Consider the following 7,338-nt stretch of genomic DNA (forward strand, 5'->3'; position numbering starts at 1 on the left):
TGGAAGCTGTTACTTCCATAACTTGTGGGGTAGCAGAGCCTTTCACCCAGCATCTTCCTTGTCTGGGGAAATCATTTACCTCGGGCACATATGGTATCTCAAGCATCAGGGCATGAAGGGTACCGGCACACTTATGGCCCAGACCACCTTGTCATGGGAATTCCCCACCTATCCATGGCCCAGGAAACTGTTTCAGCCTCTCAAGGCCATCAGGCCTTGCCCCTCCTGGTCATGGACCTTACTGGTTGGGATCCCTGCCCATAGACCAATAAACCATGCCAGCCTTGGCCTGTCCCCATCCCCTGGAAGGTGCCTGGGGCTAGGGCTGCCTGGCTCTCTGGGTGTGGGGTGAGGAGTGGACCTGTTGGAATGAGCCCAGAGGAGGCCACAAAGATGATCAGGGCCTGGAACATCTCTCCTATGAGAAAAGACTGGGAGAGCTGGGGCTGTTCAACCTGGAGAAGACTGCTGAGAGACCTTATAGCACCTTTCAGTACCTAAAGGGGGCCCACAAGACAGCTGGAGAGAGACTTTTTACAAGAGCATGTAGTGATAGGACAAGGGGAAATTAGCTGAAAGATTTAGATTAGATGTTAGGAAGAAATTCTTTACTGTGAATGTGTTGGGGCACTGGGACAGGTCGCCCAGTGAAATTGTGGATACCTCAGGCTGGATGGAACTTTGAGCAACCTGGTCTAGTGGAAGGTGTCCTTGCCCATGGAATGGGGATTGGATTAGAAGATCTTTAAAGTCCCTTCCTACCCAAAGCATTTTATGATTTCATGACTGGTTTGAGCTATCAGGTATTGCCTGCTGCCCTGGGGATCTATAGGGAGACCTGGCCCCTATGGCACGCAGGAAGGTGAAGAAGTGCACCCTTATCTGGAAATCAAAAACATGTCAGCAAGTGCAAACTTATAATGATATTTTCTTTACTGGGCACATAACCTGGTTACCAGAGATTTTCTCCCTCTACTGTACTCTGCTGCTGAGACCTTGCTAAATAATAGAATCAGTCTTTCTCTTTTATTAGATTCTTCTGTGAGCATAGTGTAATTGTGCAGCTGATAGAAGAGCTTTAGCTTTTACGTGATATCCTACTTTTCAGACAAATCAACTACAAAAAATTGTCACACAACTGATTGAGGGTAACTGGGGACCAAGTGTGAATTTCAGGCCCATGTGTTAAGGTCATTGTGACCCATGTGTTAAAACCCACTCAGGGAGAAAATAAAGCTGACTATCCTCAGTTCACTGGCTGTTTATGTGTATCTCAGGAAGGCTTTCTGACACGGCACTGTAAAGCAGCTGATCTGTAGCTTCATATTACCAGTCCCAAGAGAGAGCTGCAATAAAGAGTAAAGCAGAAATGAGATCTGTTCCTGGAAATCAGCTCAGCTAGAGGCAATTGAAACCTATAGCAGAATCAAGCATGACTGGTTGAAAGCACTTAATTTTTTGTTTTTCTCAATTTCAACAATTGTTGTTTATGATGCACATCTAATCAGGAAGATCCAGGTTATATTAAGGAGGTGGTGTATGTGTCACTGTCAAAGCCTCGTTCCCAAAATGAGTCACTGAACACACCACCAGCCACTTTGGGGGTGCAGGACTGAGGAAGGCCCTGACCTCATTGAAGCCCATCGATGCTTTCCCCAGCACAGCCAGATAATATTACAGGAAGGTGGTGATCTTGGTTTACCTGGAAAAATATCTATGGAAAAAACAACTTGTCCAAGGACTACAGGGACAAAGAGCCATGACACACACCAGCCACGCTGCTGGATTCAACAGACATTCTTTCGATTTCAGAAGTCAAAAGTAAGCTGGTCTTCTGTCAAATTTGGGGAGTAAGGATTTTTTCCATTTAAGGTTTTTTTTTTTTTTGAGCTCCGGAGACACTTGTGTCCTTGTCAGGGGTGTAGAATAGAAGAGAATGAAGCCACATGCCCAGTACTTGATTGAAAATGTCTCAATGACCCACAACCCCTCTTTCTCCATTTTGGTCCCTTAATTGTGACATTGACATGAATTGGCTATTGAAAAGATAAAGTCTTTGTGACTACCACTGGGAAATGCCTTGATTTAGGTCCACATTTTCAATGCTAAATTTGATGGCCAGTCCTTGGATTAGCAAAAGTTCTATGATTGCTGGTTACAAAGCTTTGTACTGCATGTAATGACCTGCTGATTTCATTTGCAAAGGTTTGAAAGGTAGAAATGAGCATGGCAAATAAGTACCTCTCATGGAACCATTTTGGGAGCTACTGTTATTACCAGTGATCATCCAAGAGAAAAAAAAGTAGTTAGCAAATAAATAGCACTTCTGAGTTGGACTTTAGCAACGGGCTAATTTCCTGGAAGTATTTCAGAACAGTTACTTTATAAAGTAGTTGCATTTAAGATTTCATTGCTTGTGTAAGTTCAGGATACTTTTAGAGAGAAGTGATTTTTGTTCTGTGTTCCCAGAAGCAGCAGAGAGGCATCACCATCACGTTGCAGCCATTTTTGTCCTCTGTCAAGCAGCCTGGTTGTATCTGTGCTGCTAAAATGAAAGAGGATCAGGCCATGGGCTCCAGAAAGGTGGACATGATTCTCCTTCCTGTTGAATTACTTAATGTGATTTTAGTCTGTACTTGCTGGTTCTCCCCCAAAAGAGCATTTGGGTTCAACTGAACCACTCATATGGGCCAGGGACTGTTCCCATCAAGACAACTGGTTTTGTGGGGGTTGTTGGCTGGATGTGAACTGACCTACACCCCTTTGCCCCTGGGACTGCAAAATGAGGCCTGTCTAGTTTTATTAACCAGTTACAATCACTGGTTATTTACTCTTTCCCAGGAACTCCTAGACTTGGTTTACTTTATCCACAGGCCCATGTCTGTTATGAAACTCCCTAGCATGCATTAAGGACAGACAACCATCCATCAGGGACAAACAACAGTCCAAAGGGTCAGAGCTCAGGGCCAGAGAAATGTTACAGTTTTTGGAGTATAAATGAAACTTGACATAGTGTTTCAGTCACTTGAGACCTCTAAAAGGGGCTGGGAAATTTTAAGAAACCAAGATATGGTCTTGGTATTGACCAAATCCTTAAGCAATATTCCCTATGTGCCTTCAAGCTCTTTTAAGTTAAATCTGCATGATACTACCTGATGGTATTAGATGATAATCAGCTCATATCTTTGGTTTTGTTTGCTAAGGAATAATTTCTTAATAAATACATGTGAAATCCTGGGTTATTGCATTAGCATTTGTGAACACATGGTTGTTTTTTCTGTGAAATTCCTCTGAGAGTTACTGTGCCAACATTTGTTGTGCAATGCTTTTATTTGCTGTGTAACAGGGTGAGACCAGCAGTGATTTTTCCTGTAAATGTGAATTTTTTCTTGGCTGACACAGCATGCAGGGCCCTGCTAAGAAACATCTGGGTAGTGGCTGCATTCATTACTGGATTGATGGGTGTGCCTGGGGGTGTGTGCAGGTATGTGTTTGCACATAGGTGCAAAACTATGCATTTACTGGAGGTACTGAAAAGGCTTTAGCACTGGCTAACACCAGTACATGTCTTAGTGTCCTGGCTTAGTTTTTAGCTTTATGATATATGTCCTATGTTTCTAAAATTAACCCGTGAAAAACCTTGAGTGCAGCATCAAAACAGCACGAGCAGTCAGTCCTTGTTAGTCCTTGCAGTGTGGCTGGCACTGCTGGCCCCAGCTCTTTATTTGTGGCACCTCTTCACAGCCTTAAAGATGGCTGGTCTCAAAGCACTGCCCTGTGCTCATGCTAATCCATTCCAACCTCCTCAGTGTTTATTAGCCAGCCAATGTATTTCCCCAGTGCAGCTACATGGTCTCCAGATCAGGCTATCTTGTGTCTAGACAGCTTAAAGAGCAGGAAGAGTCAGTATACATAGCCTAAGACCATCTTTGGGATTCACAGGGATTTAGCTGTTTCAGAATGAGACTTTATTGGTGAGTTTCCATAAAATCTGGTAGAGGAAACAATGTCGAGAGAAGAAAAGAATCAAACTTCAATTGTTCTGTAGATAATGTTCCCAAAATTTCCTTCTGAGAGACACATACCTTTTCCTCGTGCTTCAACCAGTGTAAGAAGGACCAGGAGAAGTTTGATTGCATCTTGGTGGGAGCTTCACATACTGAGAAAGACTATATCCAGTATGTGTGTTCTGGGAGTAATGGTATATACTGGAATAAATATGACAATCCTGTTTTCAGGTCAGTATCAACATGTATGTGTCCTGGGAGATGATCTAAATAAATTCACTCTCACTGTGAAATGCCAGCTTTGGCGTCTTTTTCTATTTGGAGAGGATTTGCAGCAGCCTCTGCTTCTACATGTGCCTGGACTAATTGCACAAGTAGAATGCTATATCCAGCTTTATGCATATCCCAGTACTTACATAGCTCTCCTCATCATAAGATTTGATAACCTGAGTAATAGTTCCCAAAATAAAAGAACATTCCTTGTGTTGGTTGGTTGCCTGTTGGGATTAATAAGGCCTGTAGCATGAGCAAGTTCAGCAATCATCATAAATTGCATAATTATTCAGAAAGTGAATAATACAATAATTTTAAAAGTCTTGGTGTAATTGATGTCAACAGTAAGTTATAAAATCCATGGCTTTGTTTACCAGAAGCTACTGATCTAGTCTGGTTAAACTATTACTGCCCAAAAGCACTGCTGGCAGGCAGCTCTTTGCCACTGCTTATCTCTTGCTAAAGTTTATTTTGCATATTCACACTTAATACAGTTCTTAGAGGCTGTATAATAAAAATCCATTTAGAGAAGTGCTAAAGTAAGTTGATAGTTTTCTCTTGCATGCTGTGGCATAGAGCTCTGCCCGCTGGCCCCTGACCACAAGAAGTGAAAACAGCCACCTAAGGAACACATGCGGGAGAACAGATCCCAGGGGCTGAGCTCTGAGCAATTAGCACGTCTCCTGAGTTAAGCCAGAAGATCCAGTGTGCCAGCAGCATCCTTCTGCTGGTCAGAAACAACTCCTCTGTGTTTTACAGCAGAGAGACTAAAAAATCAATAGCAGTTTATATTCCTGTGCCCCCTGTCATGCACAGTAATGGCTCTGCTGTTACTTACCGTGGCAGCTCATCACAGTGAGCAATGCGGCAGAGCCACGGTGTGGTGGAAATGGAGCTGATCTGTAATAGCATTATGAATGTGGCGATACAATGGCTTTAGGTGGTAGCAAGACCAGGTCAGGAAGTTATTGAATAAGATTCTATTTGAGCTGGAGAGAGAATGAACAAAGAGGTGATGCAACAGCTCTCAGACTGAAAGCAGTTGGGAAAATCGTCAGGTGTAAAGAAATTGCGAGGGTGTTTTATCAGGTTCTGTCTGGCAAGCGAGGGGAAACAGCAAGTTAAGCACTGCAAGAAGAGAGATGGAATAGTGGAAGTGCACTGGCCAAAGCTGTCCAAAGAAGACGTTAACAAAACAGGGAGAAAAGGGACTTCTCAGTGGTGGGGAAAAAATATATCTTGTAAATGTTATTTTTGACAGCTTTTTAATGTTTTCAAGTCATGTTCTACTTCAAAACATTTTTTTCGGTTAATGATGTTTTGCTTTTGGCAGGGCATTAAACTGCTCATCTGACATCACCTGGGAGGGTCTTGCCCAGGGCTGCAAATCAGGAAGTGCTTTGGGAATCACAGCAACCTGCTTCACGTGTCTCTCATCCTGGCAGGCAGAGGATGCCTATGGGTGTCAGGGGATGGGCTCAAGAAGCCATGAGAAGCACACTGGGGAATTATAGTCTCCAATGAAAAAGAGATTTGCAAATGATACCTCACTCTACTAGTGCTACTATTAGTACTTCAACAACTAGGTTGGTGGACATAACTTGCTATGCTTCAGTTAGTCTCCAGATATACACTGGTCCCAAATCTTTTCTATGCAGGTGGACTCCCATCTGGCAGGAACTTAGGAAGCTTCTCCCATGTCACTGTATAAGCAGACAAATTTTCTATCACTCTGCAGATGTTAATTTTCTGCTCCGACATTAGGAAAAAATACATCAGAAGAGTTTTAATCCTTCCTAAGTTTCTATTAGTTACTTGACTGTTCTGTTTGGAGATATTCCACATCTTATGCTTAACCTGGGGGCACTACTGCTCTGGGATAGTCCTGCTGTATCCTTCCCGCCTTCACTTCTAGGGCATCTTCTTCTTTTTCCAGCTTGTCATTTTTCACAAAGGGACCCTGTCACAGGGTTGTTTGAGCATAAGTCCAGTTTTGTTGTCCCTTCAATAGTATACAAACCTGTTGTCTATCTTTTAAAAACATGCAATGGATGATTAGATCTGAAAGGTATGGATTCTTTGTTATCTTTCAGGAAAATACGCATGTGGGGAGAGAAAGATTTCTCCTTTATCTGCCCCAAGAGGAAGGACACAGTGCAGACTTACTTCTTATTACTCTGAGAATCTATACCAACAAAAAAATTCCTAGAAAACCAGGTTTTGATAGTGCTGCTGCTCAGCAGACCACTTTTTTGGAAGGCAGCAGCAAAGGCTGAATTTCACCCCACATGCTGATACTGTTTACCAAATAACATTAACTAGGAGGAATTTTTTCAGCATTCATAAAGGTCCCTCCATTCTGTTCTTGTACCTATTGCTCTGAACCAGGCAGGCTTTTTTACTGAGCAGTTTGTGGTATCTTCCAAGTCACTGGCTTCAGATGATCTCAGCAGTACAGATAACAAGCTTACCCTACCTAGATCTGTTTACCTTACCTTCATCTGAGTTAAATTTATCTGCCACAGCTGCCCAAAGCTCAGGTCATCTAATATCAAACTCCTCCCAAGTATCCTGATAAATGGTCATAGGGCAAATACATGGTTATTTAATTCAGGTAAAACAAAGGGGTTTACCACTCTCTGCCAGGTAATTTTGCTAAGCTTATTGATTTCATGGAACCATGGTCCCTCTGTTGTTCCTCTCATCTGACACTCATCTGATTTTGCTTTCTTACCAAGACTTGCTTGTCAGTTTAATATCAATGTGGTGGACCACAGTGACTGGAGATGCTTATGTACTGAAAGGGACAAAGTGTGGCCAGCAGACCTGCATACTACAGGAATGATTGTGTGAGTGGACAGTGTCATCCCAGACACTGATCCTACATTAACTTGTTTTTCTTTCAATGGATAGTCATATTGCTTTGAAGAAAACTTCTACCTATTCACCTTACTTTTCCTCTCATGCAGCATTAGACAGTCAGCTGGTTGGCTAAAAAAAATACAAAAGCGAAAAAGCCCATAATGTCTATTCTAAAATGCTGTAAGACACACTCAGG

This window comes from Corvus cornix, chromosome Z (genome assembly GCF_000738735.6).
Source record: "Corvus cornix cornix isolate S_Up_H32 chromosome Z, ASM73873v5, whole genome shotgun sequence".
NCBI classification, from domain to species: domain Eukaryota; kingdom Metazoa; phylum Chordata; class Aves; order Passeriformes; family Corvidae; genus Corvus; species Corvus cornix.